Raw genomic sequence first — 16,928 nt, forward strand, 5'->3', positions numbered from 1 at the left:
TGTAATACCAAACATATTAGAACAATCCCTTTGTACCTGACAGCAAATTGCAAACAGCAGCTCTGATTCTGGAAGCTGTGGAGTTCATATTTCAGAAGTGCTGAAATATTCAACAGCTTATTAAGACTTGATGCTTATTGTTGCCTCTGATGGAAAATGCAGTATTCCTCCAAATATTAGAAGTCCCAGCAAGGGCTTGGTGATCTGAGAACAGAAATCTTGGGAATTTTGAAGTGACCTTATTAAATTAATAAGCATAAGTAATGAACTAATGAAAACTCTACTGTCCTCATAGACATGCACATACCACCATCTCCATGTAATCCCTATTTTGGCACTCAGTACAGGAATACTTGCAGTTTTGTATGCATAGCAATGTTTGGAAGAAGTGCTTAAAAACTTAACAGCATCTTTTATCCTTTGACTTGTGCAAAAGGCTTTTGCACAGGGTGTAAAATACCATACAATATAAGTAAATGTAATGCAACTAAATCAGTTGCAATGATTTATATGATAATTTAATAATCTAGAAGTCAAATATCTTGAATGTAAAGCTAATAAATGTTAAAATTGTGATGAGAAGCAGCTTCATTTCTAGCATTATCTCGTAGACAGAGATGAACAAAGCCTGAAAAGGCAAGGGATTTCAGAAAGAGAGAAATAATATTCTATTTTCATTTGTTCTTCATTCATTTTTAAGAAAGTGAGTGCTGCTATATTGGACAAAGAACAGGAAAGAACAGGCATTTTTCAGAATACCTGCACAAGTTATATAAAAATTTAACATATATGTAAAGATTGAACAGAGAGTTATGCAAATATAGATTCTCCTACTTTTCTGAGGACGTCATATGGCTGCCTGTGCACCAGGCTTCACAGGCTGCCCTTGCCAAAAATGTGCAAAGGCAGAAACACTTTATTTCTGTTCACATTATCAAAATTTAGTGGAGTTGAACCCTTCAGGAAGGAGTCCTGACAGCTTCCAGGACCACACTTCAAGCAGTGCAATGCTGCTGAACACAGCTGATAAGCAACATCACAAACCTCCCTGGCAATGCTACTTTTCTGTGGAGATTCTGCTTTATGTACATTCACTATCTTACAACACCTGCATCTTGTTCTACTATGCTGCCATTTGTGCTCAGGTAAAAAGGAGGAATTTGCTTTTTAGAGAGGAGACTGTGCTTTGAGTCAGTCTGGACTATAAATCCAGCCACAACTACAGATGCATTTTGCCTCAGTGTGAATATTAGAAAGGTTATGAAATTATAGAAATATTATGAGACACATAAACAATGTAATATGGGACCTTTTCTTAATACAGACATTCATTTATTCCTAAATACCATTGAAAGAGGCTGCAGAAACATTTGAATTATTTTTTAATGCATCAATGTATTACAGTACCTATTCTTCTTTTGTTTCATTTAGCTAAAAACTACTTAAAGACTGTTTAGAAAGAGAAACACGATGTTACAAGTTGAAATGAAGCCAAGGTGTGCCCTTGTTTACAGATCTAACTGCCATATGAAGAGTACCAGGCACCTGTTGCCTTGAGCTTCATTGAGATTCATTGTGTTTATTTTGTTTTTAATACCAGAGGCAAAAGCACGGTTTCATTTTATAATAAATCAGACAATTTTTTCACACAGTTGGAATGTCAGTATTGCAAAGGACGACCTGCTGTGCTCTTCCCAGCTCCCAGATGCTTTCTCGTTACATTCATGGATAAGTGGATGTTTCTTCCTGGTGAGTCTGAAGAGAATTTCATAAGAAATCTATCCTCTGTTTTAAGAAGTTGGTTAACGTTCCTTTCAGTATAGGATGGAGATCTCCCCCCCAAAAAATATCACTTGGGGGAATATTGTGTTCTCCACATCCTGCTAGATCCATTATCATTAGTTAGAGCAGGTAAGCAGATGTGCAGGTTGCATAAACTCAGGACAACATTTGTAAAGGAAAATACAGACTAGACTATACCATTCTTATTAATTTGCACACATGCTAGACTTGTCCAAACACATTAGGTGTAATCGTCTCCCTTCCCAAAGATCTCTGAAGCAACTGTGGCGGACCATAAGGTCTGGAGAACAGGTAATTGCCAGAGCAGCTGTCATCGAGCAAATGACTCAGCTGAAAAGTTTGTAAAGGCCTCTTGCCTTTCCTAATAGCCCTCTACAAACTGCAGCACTCAGCTCCACGGTCAGATTGCTGGCCCTGGGTGAGCTACAAACATTGCTCAGGTGGGATTAAATTTTTACATTCAGCAGTGGCTAATCATAAGGGTTAGTCCTTGGCTGTTGTATTTCTGTTCAACATAACCATGTATATTTTGAGTGGCTGGTGAGCTAACACTAGGCAGGCCATAGCACAGTGTAAAAGATCATTCTTTTGTGTAAATTCAGAACAGTTATAATGCAGTTATTTGGCTCAGTCTAATTTTGATTTTGTGTCAAAGCAATTAGATTTAGGCCAACTGTGGTGTTTAAAAAAGGATCAAATCTGGGGAACCACAATCAGTTTAAATGACAAGGCAATTTGCAATCAAGCCTTAGGTGTAGAGAAACTGTTCTTACATGCCTTTAAATACTAATTTGAAAACGGAGGCATCAATTTCAATTTTGAGAATGGAATGTCAGAAATAACTTATAACTGGACAATCTGACTAACAATTTAGTCAGATGAGGTGGGTTTGAGATTACAAATTTAACTGGTTTCTGGAATTCCAGTTTTTCCACTTTCAGGACAACCTGTTCCTAGTGACCAAAGGACTCTGTAAACATTTCCTGAGAGTATCCCTGGCACTATTGTCCCTTTATCCATATTGGTCATTAGATCTATTCCAGCTGGTTTATAGGCCAAAATTTCAGTGTTCTAGAGCTCTTGAAACGAATTGGTGCACAAGCACAGGATCATTGGAGAATGCCTGGGAATGAAAAACCCTGAGGTCAATAATCTCAGCCTACAGGGGGTAGGTCAGTTCACCAAATCACTGGAGAAAGGGCTTGCTTAAAGAATATCTTCCACATCATCAGAAAATCACCTCAACACGAAGCAGCAACATCAGCTCTCTTATTTACTTGTATGTGATATTACCAACAGCAGCATGTCTTTATTTAGGCAGGTGTAAGTAATTAAGAAGGAAATCCTGAATTGATGTAATAAACTAGACAGGATTATTTTTTTCTGGGAGATACACTCAACCTGGAAGTTTACATGCTGACAGCACCATAGTTGGATTTGTACCTTTTTTTCCCCTTACATTCTCCCCCAGCCCCCTGTCTTTGCTTGCTTAGTTTTGCTGCTGTTTCCCTTTCTTTTGGAAGTCCAGAAGTTGAATAATGTCTGTCTGTTTTGTCACTGAAGACCAGCAAGATACAGATGATTCCCTACTGTGACCATCTTCATGTCTTTTTTTTTCTTGTTCCTCATAAAAACCCCACAATTATCTATCTGGATCACAGACTAGTTATTAGTTGTTGTAACATCTCTCTATCAGGAGTATAGAAGACTTTTTAGTCATGGCACCTGTTTGATTACATAAACACACAACTGAGAAAGGCTTGTTTTTATTCTGGCAACCTTCTGTTGTCCCAAAATCAGTAGGGACTTCTGTTTTAAAACACACATAATATACTACTATTTTGTAGTTACTTACTTTCTTGCTTCTATCAAATGTTTCACAATGTTTGGTATTTCCTCAAGTCCCATTTCCTGGGGTAATGTGATTATGTGAGACTCCTGGGCGTCATTTAAGAAAAATTAATTTCTTTCTCTTTTAGCTTAACAGACAAGTGTAAAAACATGACCCAAGTGCATGCTAAAAGCTGGAAAGCCAAAGGCAATTAAAAAGAACTCAATGTTTACTATTTAAAAAATAAGGTTCTTTAAATGCAATATTAATGATTTTTGGAAGGACAAGAACATTTTTTTTCAACACCTGGGACAATCAGTTCGACATGGGTATAATTGGAGTCTTACAGTGTGTATATGCAGAAATAGATCTAAAATTAACAGATAGTGTCCTTCTATGTTTGTCTGTTTTCTTAGCTTCCTATATAAGAAATCAGTTATTTCTGTTTGCTCAGGGAAATGATGTAATTGCTTTGTACTTGTAAAATTAAAACCCTTGTAAGTTGAACTTTTTACAGTATTAGCAAACTCTTTCTAAGTTATGAGATTTTAGGATGGCAGGTAATACATCAAAATTAGCAATTATGTTAACATAAATTTTTTAAACTTTTTTTAAATTCATAGGGGAAATAATTATCAGTATTCACTAATAACTTCATTTATTCTTACTTTATCTGCCCTTGAAAGGGCATCTGCTTTTTCAAGGCAGATAAAGTCTGCCCACAGTCTTTTTCTCACCTATGCATAACAAATACAGTGAAAGTAGGATGAAAATAGCCTTCTCCTGAGTCCTGTGGACTACTTTAGCAAACATTTAACAAATATTTTTGATTGAATCTGTAGTCAGTGTCCTCAAATAGACAAAGATATCAGATTAAGATAGCCAGGATGCAATAATTAATATCAGAGGCAAAAGAAAAAAAAAAAAAGGAAGCTCATCTCAATTCCTTTATAAAGTGCCAAAACATCAATTCATATTATTTGTGGTTAAGGTTGTTATCTTTATTTCAGTAATATATGAAAGTAGCCAAATATTCAGTTTCATAAGTATGTCAAAACGCAGACTTCACTCCTAACTTAAACCATCATGACCATCTGCAATAAAAATCATTCTCCCTTTGGTTTGCTGCACCATTTTTAAGCTTGTAGACTAAACATTCAACCATTGCAAGCAGTCAGCAGCTTTATTACTTCTCCTACCCCTGCAGAGGCATCCTGGATTCAATTTGTCTAAGTACATCAAAGTATTTTAATTCTGAAGTACCCCAAGCATTTTGGAAAGTTTAAAGGCTATTTGTCTTCTGAAATGTTTGAATGTAAGCTAAAATGAAAATTGTCTTGATGATTTTTTTCTAGTTTAAATGACTGTCACATTTCTGTTCTGAAAAAGCCCCTGAAGCTCCAATGTACAGTTTCCTCTGCCTTTTTCCCTCCCGAGTAATTGTAAGTGAGCCAGTTTTAAGTTACGTGGTCAGCTTGGCTTCCTTCATTCTGAGTCCTCTATTCCTGTGGAGTTCAATGAATTCAGCACTTACTAATGCCATCAATTTGTCTCAACTTCTCTTCGAGCTTTTTCCTCCCCCTTTCTTTAGCACTAAATTGTAAATAAATACACAGTCAATGGATCCATCAGGCTAAGATTGCACATAGCTAGTCCTGGGCTAAAAGTGACAGGAATATCTGAACTGGTTAAATAGTATTCAGCAAGCAGAAAACTAGATGAAATAGGGTTATCTGGCCAAAACAGTTGCAAAACAATTTTATTTGAAAATACATTAAGTACTTTGAAATATTTAAAAAATTGTGCAACTAAATAATTGATAATATGGTAGGAATTTACTGAGATTTTTACCTGTGTGGTTTTTTGTGTTTGTTTTTTTGTTTGTTTGTTTGTTTGTTTTTGTTGTTTTGGGGTTTTTTTTTTTTTACATTTATTTTGATCATTTCATGTAGTATTAAGTCAACACCTGGATAGGCTTCCTGATAGCATCTTTGTCCATTCAAAACTCCTCCAAAGTCATAAAATTCTCATGACTACACACATATGTTTTTGCAACTGGGCGCATGATTTAGATATCATAAATATGTATGCATTTAAATTTACTTATAAAATCATTAGACTGAAAAGGTCTTGTGAGGTCAGCTTAGTCCATTCCCCACACTCAGGACAGAACAAGCTGGGCCCATGTCATTCCTACCAACGTCAATCCTACCAGATGTTTGTCAAAAAAGAGGCATTGGCAGGATCAGAAGGTTACCACTAAAATTGGATGTTCCAGTGAGGCCTTTTCTCTAAATTGGGATTTTCTTCTCCTAACATGAATTCTCCTAAAATGTAAGCCCTGTTACTTTTAGTTTTATTAATTAACAACATGCATAACAGTTATGAGCTTCCATTTTCCAGTATCTTTCTGTGTACTTGAAGACAGTTCTTACATTCCCTGTCATCCTTTTTTTCTGTATTGCCAATGCCCTGTTTGATCAATCATTATTTCCAGCTCATGTTTGCAGTGCTTTGAATTCACTGTTCTCCTATTCATCTGAGTTTTTTATACCTTCTCCCCTCACTCTGTCTCTCTCTTGAATGTATCATCCAGAGCTGAAGCTCAAGGGGAAGGACACAGGGATAGCTCTGAAGAGTGTACAAACTGATTTCTGCTGGGCTTTTCTCTTTGTCTTACAAGGGATGCCACAGCAGCATGGACTATACTGCAGCCTACAGTCATTTAAGCAAATGGAAATACTGAAATATGTAAGTCCTAATTAGAGCCAGTGAATAAACTTATTATAAACTTCTGTCTTATGTGCCTTAAAATGAAAAGTTCTATTAAGATGAAATCTCACTTCTGTAATTTTTACTTTTTTTAAGAGGAAAAGGACAGGGTATTTAAAATTGTAGTGCCATTTTCCCTCCCAGGCTGGTAACCTATATGGCTGCATAGTGTTTCAGTCCCACAATATTAGTTACCACAAAATTATAGACTTATGAGAAGAAAAATGTAGCACAATAAGTTAAGGGATGTTTAAATATAGCTCTTATTTTATAACTTGGTACTATATTCCCATTTTAAAACTGCCAATGAATCACTAGGAATTTTCTTTTTCTTGCTGATCCTCTTCAAGACCTCTATGAATAGCAGAGAAAACAACTTCACTGCAATAAAAACAGGGGTTTGTTTTCTTTTTTTTAAATTCAGGCATTGGGTAAAATGAAGGTCATTGCCACAACCTTTAAAAGAATAGAAGGAGTAATTTTCCCCCTTTTTCTTCTTTACTGGTTTTCAATGCAATGTGAAAAATCATTTTTAAGTTTGCCCATCTGTTTTACATAAAACCTTAGCTGACCTTACACAAAGTGAAACAAATGCACAAAAAACTTTGCTGTTGGGCTCTTGCCAGTAAGACAGAGCAAAAAGAAAAGAATACGTAAAGTTAGATCCTGCTCTGGTGTAAATTAGCCTAGTTCCAGTGGGGACTTAGGTTGATTTATACCAGCAGAGGCCAAGGCTTGTACTTATAAAAGCCAGACTTAGACCCAGCCCTGCTACCATTGAAATCACCTGAAGCTTTGCTGTGGATTTCTGTGGCAGAAGGACCCTCCCTGAAGGAGGCACGTTTGGTACAGACAAACAGTCCATGTCCATCTAAGCAGCTGGGGGCATTCAGCAAGTTGAGGAGAAAGGTTGCAGTGTAAGTAACTGGGATTGGGGAGGTGCAGGTGTGAAGTGAGGCTTGAGCTGCACCCTGACTTTGTGCTGCTGCTGGACCGGGTGAGCTCGAGAGCATCCCAGGTTGAAGAGATGCTCTGCCATCAGACTGGAAGCAAAGAGACTCTCATCACACAGCAATGAGTGCTGTGCCCATGTCCTGCTGCTTTCCTCCTGTTAGCCTAACCCAGCTCATGCAGCATCATCATATGGAGCAAAGTGAATCCTGAGGAAAGGAGGGAGTGCCATGTATGGAATTAGATGAGGCGTGCAGAGGCAGAGCACACCAGAAAAAATACCATCTTATCCTGCACTTCAGTAACACTTCTGTTAATGTGTCTGAGGGGGGAACTATGGCCGTTATATCAACACTCCAATCTAATATGATTAATGAGTATAAAGTAAGGTTCAAGCTTTTAATTAAAAAGGCAATCATAAGTTACTGAACAGTGAAGGTCTAGCTAAGTTTCTCAGAAGTAGGTTATTTAATAGAATGAGATACCCCAAAGAGGCAATGGGCCAAAAATCTCTCCTGAGTTATATTTTATATTCAGGTACTGACTTTGATTTATAACAGAGAACAGAACTGGATCTATACAGAAATGAGCACATGTGTCTTACAGCATGCACATAGGGTGATGTCTACATATAAAGATTGCCTAAACTTCCCATTAATGGCCAGTTTTTCCTGTTGCTTGTTAAATTGCCATACTTCTCAGAATGAAAATTCTTTGTAGAATAACTGTCACACTTTTCAAAATTTTTCTTGTGTGCAAAAAAAAAACCCCAAGAAACATTGTTTTGACAAGGTCAAGAACAGACTTTAGGAAAGACTGTCTGCAGACTATAGACTTCTCAGTGAGTTTCAACATTGGGATTGAAAGTGGTTGCTGTGTACTCATCAGAGACCTGCCTCTTTCCTCGTTCTTATTGAAAATAGTCCAAGTTTGACTCTGTCATGGATTTCAGTTCACCCATGTCCAATATAGATTTGACAGAGGTTGACATGTTCTGTAATTTTGTCACTTTATGTTTCAATTAACTTAAAATGAAATGTACAGTATAGCTTATTCCATACATTTTTCTCTGGCCTCTGAACAGAGTATCCTCTGTCTATCTTTGCAATGTTAGAATAAGATGGAGTATTTGCAATTAATGGCCGAGGATTTTTAGGAAAAAAAAATTAATCATCTACATTCTTGAATACAATGAGTATACCATAAGGCATATGAATACAATTGTTTTACCTGAATGAATAGTCCCTCAACTACAGTGGTTTTTTGACTAATAGTGTCAAGAAAAGTGAAAAAGGTAAGCAAAACATCCAAAGAATAATTACAATTGGACCTCTGGAGAAACAAAATTTTGGGGGCAATAAAAGTTCCCTTCTCTGTGAACCTGCAGGTTTTATATTCTTATCCATTTTCATTCTATCTAAAATAAGTATGTTAATCATTAAAAGGGAAAACAACTGCTGTAAAAGACCTTCCACTTTGTTTGGAATGATAAGATTTGTCTGTAAATTAATCTCAAGACTGAGTGAAATGCCTGGCTTTCTTTTGTACTATTATGGTGCTATTTAAATTGGGAAAAGTCACTCATTTCCATACTGAAAACATTTTAGCAATCAAAAAAGATGGGGCTGGAGGAGTGGAGAATTCATGGCAAGAGTTAGAGACTTGAAATCACTCCATTTAGAATCATTTTTCATATATGAACACACTTTCCCAGAGAGCTTTCTATGAAGCAGAGTAATTATTCACCTAGAAAAAAGTCACATATGGTAGAAACAATGAATATAAGGAAGGAGAAAATGCAATGGATTTCTGTCACCTACCAGACTGTGGAAGCTTTACCTTACCATTTCATGTCTGCTCCCCTAATTCAGCAAAAGGGTTTTTGGTTCTCTTAGCAAAAGAAATAAACATTTGAGATAAGAAATGGTTTATAGAACCATGGAGCGGTCAGCTTGTCTTTCTAACCTGCCTAAGGCAGGTGACCTGGGGAGCTGGGCCTTCTTCAGACACATCTAATACCATGTATCAGCAGGCTTCCAAAGGTATTAAATCTTCTCTCCTAAATTAGGGGATGAGCCTGTAACAGCTGCCTGTAGAAATAGTTACAGGGGTGGCAATGGCAAATTTTGCAACACCGGGAGATGCTGTTCCTCAAAAAGCCAAGCTGTTATGGAGGAGCTGATATTGGCTGCTGCCCCACCGAGGGGCAGGGATTGTTGTCTCCTGCTAAATTTGTACCCCAGTGTGAGTGGGGATTTACAGCTTCATACAGCTTTTGTGTGAGCTGATGCAGCTCTGACCAGATGATGCCTTAGGAAAGGATTCCTGCAGGGCTCTTCTGGCTGCCGGCCAAGCCCTGCTCCTCTGGGTGTCTGTGAAATCTTCGGAGTGGCTCTTGCAACTCTGCTTCAGCAGCTTGTCCTAGATATTCCTGTTGTGCTCCTGAGCTGGTTTGTGATTTGGTGTGAGAGAAGACAGAAAACATGAAAAGCTAGCAGTTCTGGAACTGCTCTCTAACAGCATTTAAGTATTTGATAATACTTACTGGAGCCATTCTCTGCTATCTGTTCTTTTTTTTCGCCATAAAAACTATTAATAACCAGAGCAATAAATTGTATTCATGAATTATTACACAAGACCTTCAGGTACGTTAAAGGTTTAGTTATAGCATTTCAGAAAATACCATTTGGACGATATTTGTTCCCCTCTTGTCCCAATTCCAGTCTTTGCAAGAAGCATCTGACTATCTTGAAAAGCATTGTGGTACTCCCTTTTGGTTTGTTTCTCTTTTTTTGGTGTTTTTTTTTGTTTTTTTTTTTTTTTTTTTTTTTTTTTTTTATTTTGTTTGTTTGCTTTGGGTTTTTTTTTGGTTTTTAAATTGAAAAAAATGAAAGATCTATATAAATACATTATCCCATTTTAGTTAACTTAAAGGATACTCCAGCCACTCCATCCCTGCAATGATAAAGGGGAAACACCATACCCTGAGAAAATTTGTTGAATCTTTATCTCTCGTGACCTCCACACTCTTTCTCCTTTGTTCCCAATTTACTGATGAGCTACAAGTACCACAACATGTTACACTCTCACAGCCAATTTCAGTTTATTCAGCTGTCATAGGTAGAGTTCTTTTTTCTTCCTACTCAATCCTTATCCACCAGCTTGGGAAAACATTGTTTAATACATGATTAGCAGACTACCTGTAGACTGTGGCCATAGGATTCATGGTCAAGTCACCCTGAGTGACTCCTCCCTCAAAGTCTTTGGACTGTGTTGCATGATCCGTTTCACTATTGCTGTCCTAGTTTTTCTGAACAATCTACTTTGCTAAATCAATTGAATTCTCCTATAAATATGTGAGTGATCAAATTCTTAAGGAAGGATTGTTCCAAGTGTAGCAGATCTTGCAGCAGACAAGCAGACAAGACACATTTCACAGAAATGACAAATACTGTACTAAATTAGACCATTGCACACACATTTGGTCACTGAATGAAACATCATGTACTGACAGATATTCCCAGACAGTTGTCACATAAAGGTAATCAACAAATCCAATCACTGGCTGAACACGAAAGAAGTCCTTAAGGGTCATTTGCATATATATAAAAATAATTAAAGGCAATAGTTTTCCTGTTATTTTTGTTCATCTTTATGATGGAAAGCTGAGAATTTTACCTGAGTAGCTTTGATCTTAGCTAGAAAATTTAGGTCTCTGGAATACAGACAATAAATAGCTGACTGCTGTATTATGCATATGAGTTAAATCCCTGTGGTCTCTACAGGTGTCCCTACGAGGCAGATGAATATGACTAAAGTTAAAATAACAGAAAAATCAGAAACCTAGTGTAAATGAAAGAGATTTCTATTTGTTTTGCCAAAATTTGCTTAAATTGCAAGTGACAGTGCTTTAAAAGCATGCTGAGATGGAGCAAGGTGCTATTTTTTTAAGTACTGTAGGGCATTCTTCCAGTCATTTGAGGAGAATGCACTACATACTCTAAAAAAGAATATTGTATCCATTCTTGTAATGCAGGTTCATTAAGCATCAGATTGATTTATTGTATTGTTTCCTTTATAAATTATTTTCATTATGTTTTATCACAGTACATGACTACTGCCCTAAGGGAATATGCAGGAATGAGCTGAATGGCAAGCGTAATAGACTGCTTTAATTAAAATAGTGTAATGCATATTTCAGTGCTATTAACAAAAACAAAATTGATTTTGTTTTCTGGGTAATTGAATATATTAAAGCCCAGGTGCTGTTCTTCTATAGCTTAACCCTCTGAGTTCAACTTCATTTGATGCTTTGAGCAGGAATTTCAGAAGGGGAATTTTTCTCTGACAGTGATATTTCCTTCTTTTTTTTTTTCCCACCTAGTCCCCTAGTTCATGTGTGCATACTGTAACTGAAGAAAAGGAAATCGCAAACATGAATTTCAACAGTGAAACCCCTTTGATCCTTTCCAGGGTCTTTGAGTGAGCTCCAGACAGTGAGGACACTGATCCATGATAGAGAAAAGCCCATTATTCCTCTGCACTTTTTAACCTGATGTTCTATGGAGACAGCAGTCATCTGCTACCATAATTCCATTAGTTAATGAACACTCCAAGAATTTGTCCATCATAAGAAAGACCCTTTAAAATTACAGTCAATCAATGACACCTACTCTTCTAAGTGGCTTCCTTTTCCCCTTTTTCTCTTGATTTATATCGGCTATGAGTCTTTTTTATTTCCTTTACCCTCCAGATACCAAAAGTTTACCTTTTATCAAGAAGATGCATTGTGCTAGACAATGACAGACACAGGAAAAATCACGTTAATGATTTCTGAGTAGAGCAGTCAAATGACACCAACCACCCAACCTAAAAAAATGAACACAGGGCTGTGCTAAATGACCTATCTGTCCACGAAAAAATCCATTTTACCTAATGTTTTTTCTACCACACCCTAAATACCAGAGCCTCCCTCACTTACATCAATGGTGTTTTCAAAGGAAACAGCTACTTTGCAATAAATATTGTAAAGAGTGGGGTGTTCCTTATTCAGCTATTATAGTTCCCTGGACTTTTATTGCTTGTCAGGATGGCAAGTTGTATCATCAGACCTGAGGTGTCTATTGCTTATAGCAGAGATGCTTTGGGTATGGTAGATCTTATCTCCCATTTTATGGGGTGAAAGATTATTGTTTTCCAAGGAAATAGTAAAAGTCTCAAAAGAACCACAAGAGGTGGTTCACCATTTATAAAGCCTGCCCTATTTCCCAGGTATATGCAATTTTCTAGAAAGGAATGGTATTGTGAAATTAAGAAATAGTAACTGTAATCTAAGCCACTCCTTTTTAATGGAAAAAAAAACCCACACAAAAACACTCCAACCATTCTGAAGCAGTATAAACTATGGTAATGTCTGCCTGGGATATATATATAATTTAAGAATAAATCATATGGCTGAACTGAAAAATAAGTCACAAATTCAAAGTAAAGAAAAGCCAGACTGCACAAAAAGAGTTACTGCTTCTCCATCCAGTTACTCTGGGGATACTCAGACAACACTAATCATTGTAGCAGTCTGAAGATGTTCCCTATAAATCCTATACCTCTTCAAATAAAATATGGGTATCTTCTTTTCCCTGTAAAAGATTTTCTGTTCAAACTCATTTACTGAACAAGAACCTTTTACAAATGATGGTCCTGCTTTTACAACAGAAGAGTAGGCCATAATTAAACTGGTGAGTCATCAGTCCACTGGGTTTCATAGGAAATCCCTTATTACTTTAAAGCACCTGCTGTAGCTCTTCGACTCATTTCCCATAGAAGAGTTGCAGATACAGATTGATTCCAAATAGTTCCCATAAAAGAATAGACCAGTGAACTGGTTTTACATAAATTTCAGACTTTATAGTTTCTCTTCCTCTGCAATTAATGAGATCTGGCTGAATCCCCAGTTACTTCTGAGTCGTGATTTATAAAGCACAAGTCTGGATTCAGACTTTTCGAAAATGATTTCCCACATTTTAATGTTATTAGCTCATTTCTTACAGTGCATCTCTCCATGTTTCTTCTTCTAGGAACTGGTCACCTTCAATCATATACAAGATGTGCTTGATTATTAACAGGAATGTGTTGAACTCTAATGAAAAGTATTTAATACTGCAACATGACAAAATTACATGTACATTGCGTATTTCTCTATTTTGATAAATAGCTATTAACTATTTAACTTTTCAATATTCAATATTAAATTTAATCAATACATTAAAACAATCTAAACTATAACATTCTGTATGTTATACTGTAGATATCAGCATTAGATAGACAAAAATTATTGTTTGCTCATCTGCTATATAAAATTTTCAGAAAAAAATGTATATAAGAGAAGAGAAATCACAGTGATTAATTTATATTCAGTAAAGAGATTACATCAGAACAAAATAGAGAAGATATTTTGAAATAGGCCCAAATATTGCAAATATGTGAGAGGTTTTAGAAACTAATTTTAAGTGCTGCTCTAAATAAACAATAATGATCAAATAATCCTAAACAAACTGATAATTTAGGTAGATTAGAAATATTTCAGAATAATGAAAATAATATTTTCATAGATAAGAATATCATAGAGCCAGGAGGTAGACAGTTTATCTTTGGAAGAAGAAACAAGTCTTCATTATTCATGACCAAACACAGTTTGTATCATTTAGATTGTGGTATTTTTGTTCAATACAAATGTTCTGTATTAAAAGAATAAGGTCCAAATTTTAAAGCAATTGCTTAAAAAGTAACATGTTCTTACTGTGCAAATAAATGCAAGTAAAAAAGGAATCGAGAGTTTCATGGAAAGAGGTGAGTTTAGAATTAATAAAAATCTAAACAGCAAGCAACTTGCAGGGCTAATGCACTGAATTTACAAAACTCAGGGCTGAAGACAGTTTTTATTTTGAGTATAACATTTCACAGCAGTTTGGAAGTAAAATAGAAGGGGTTTTTTTAAAGGAATAACATGAAATATTTTCATTCAAACATGTGGGCTGGGAGCTAAACTTTTGCACTTTTTTTAGGTGCCCCATGTTTGTGAAGCACAAAAGATAATTCAGTTTGTTCAGAAACACACTCGAACCTTTCTGGGTCAAATCTTCACCTTTGGCAGGGAACATTCCCATTGAAGTCAACCTTTAGCACTTTCTCTTCTCAGCCATCCAGCTCTGGTGTATTCTGTGAGAAATAAAAGTCCTCAGATGTCTGTCTACAGTGTGTTCCATGAAAAACTGCTGCAAAGAATAAAAATGGAAGCAAATATACTGAGCACCCCAGGTTGCTTTAACAGGCTCCCAGCTTTTTTCACCACTGAAAAGAAGTCAGAATTCACTCAGGAGTAGCCAGACTTTAATGTGCTTCACCAGTAGTAAGTCATATAATAAAACTTCATATTTACCTTAGATTTTTTTCATTTGAAATGTTACACTCTTGTCATTTATCTTTTGTTTGCATTTTTATATGTCAGTCTTGTCCACTGGCAAAGTTCAAGTAGGAGTAACCGTGCTTGTCACACAGTCACCAAGGAAGAATGTGGACAGTGGCCAACAGACAATATGTGCTATCAGGTATCTGTTCAAGTCTTTGTAGTCTCCTTAGAGGGTAAAGTCTTCAAGATTCAGTTTCAAACTTGTATTTGCACAAGTTGTTCAGTGCCCAGCATAGTGTGTGTCATTCTTTTAAAATCATTAACTCTTCTCAAAATATATTACATTTCCACCACAAAGAACAGTAATCAAAGATAATTAATGTTACAATTAAAGTTTCTGCTACTGGATGGGACATTTTCTTCTATTCTGTGCCATTACTGAACCTTGTCCTGCCTTACTTTTTGTTCTTAAAAGTCATCCAGCCTTGCTTCTCTCAAGTCAAAATGTCTGGCAAATATAAACTATCTGCTGCTCTCAGACAAGCTACTAATGTAACTTAATTTTCCTTAAATAGCTTCTGCATCATCTAAGTTCAGCTATTTCTGTCTGCTAATACTGTCTGTGTGCACTGACGTGTTCATTTATAGCTTCTCTGAAGTCCAATTCATGCCAGCTAAATATGATTTTGAAGGCTGAGGTTTATGCAGCAGTTTTGGCTCTGAACCAGAGCTGGGACTGGACAGCTGGACAAGAACTGATCTTGCAACACATTCAAACACAACTGCTGCAAAAACCTTAAAGATTTTCCTGTATCAAATGAACACAGAACTGCAAAATAATCACAATAAACTATCTATAAAATACTGATTTTTTTTAATTAGCCTTCGCAGTCAGTCAAGGATGCACATTCTTTTCCTCCACCTCTCTTTTTTTAAGGAAAGTGAATTCCAAATTTGTCTGTAGCATTATGGATCAGGCCCTCATTAAATTAGAGTGCTGAAATTAATTTACCCAATATTTTGGTAATCCAGTAAACCTCTGATCCTTATTGTAGTGGTGCTTATGAAGGAAATTAGGTCACAAGCAAGATCCTAAGTCCTTGTATTACATTTTACCAATAAGATCCATTTTAAATCTTAGGCAATGAGTCTAGGAAAGACTTGGAGGATTCATCTCTAGGCTAAGGTCAGGCCAACTCTGTGAATGTCTGACATTGGCAGTATTTCTGACACATTTGCCTAAGCTATTCTTAAAGCAATGGTCTCATAACCACCTTTTTGGTGGAGTTAAATACCTATTAGCCTTTCAGATGAAATATCTTCCTAGGCTGGCCTGCATCTTGTATATTGAAGCGTTCACTATTATTTTTATCCCATTCCCAGTTCAGGGAACAGCATATATTATTTTCTCCACTAAGGCAAACTGCTACGTATGTATGTGAGTTGTTATGACTGTCCCTTCTTTTAGACAAGCCCAAATCTTTAACTCTTGCATCTGTTCATATATTTTTCACTTTGCTTTTAAATCTCTCTACTTGCTTTAACAGTCCCATGAGAGAGCTTGTGCTCCTGGTCAAGAAATCAGAAATCAGTCCAAAGACTCTATCACACCTTTGCAACCATACATTTCGTGTCTGGAAATAGTAAAAAAAAAAAAAAAGAGATGCAAAACTTAATGAAGAGCAAAAGTAATAAAAAATAAAATCCTTCATTCCCTTCTTCCTCAAACAAGGTCCATTCCTTATTTGCTGGGGCAAAAAATAATTCCGATTATCCCTTAATCACTTTTTTTCCACAATTTTATACTTTTCATCACTGTTGTGATGCTTTTACCCCTATTTCAGGTTTTTATCAATCAAAAAGGCCTGCAACAGTATAAAACAGTTTTAAATGCCCAGATGAAACCAGTAAACAGAAGGAATTAGGGATAAACAAAGTGACACAGGTCTCCTTGCAGTCACTTCAAGAAGTGTGAGGGATTTATGGTGCTTTCTGTGTGGTCTGAATGGTGCTGTGTCAAGTGCTCCCCTGAAGAGCAGAAGCAGACAGGGAAGAAAAGATGTGTAAATCTGTCCCCTCTTCATTATCTTGGCTATTAGTTATCTCATTGTTTTCAAGAAACACAGTCCAACATTTCAGCTAAGGTATTCTAATGCGCAGACAAAA

General features: G+C 36.4%; 1 long non-coding RNA gene across 1 annotated transcript; it reads right to left on the bottom strand.

Moving 5' to 3' along the window:
• Window positions 1–1,735: 1,735 nt before the first annotated feature.
• LOC127468382 (uncharacterized) lies at window positions 1,736–14,609 on the bottom strand. The gene is made up of 3 exons (XR_007903551.1): window positions 14,478–14,609; window positions 13,403–13,442; window positions 1,736–1,755 (listed from the first exon to the last, which is right to left on the bottom strand). It is a non-coding gene; the product is annotated as an uncharacterized LOC127468382 (long non-coding RNA).
• Window positions 14,610–16,928: the final 2,319 nt, after the last annotated feature.

Source organism: Manacus candei, unplaced genomic scaffold (genome assembly GCF_025592945.1).
Source record: "Manacus candei isolate 608988 ecotype Guabito, Panama unplaced genomic scaffold, ASM2559294v1 h1tg000015l, whole genome shotgun sequence".
In the NCBI taxonomy this organism is placed as follows: Eukaryota; Metazoa; Chordata; class Aves; order Passeriformes; family Pipridae; genus Manacus; species Manacus candei.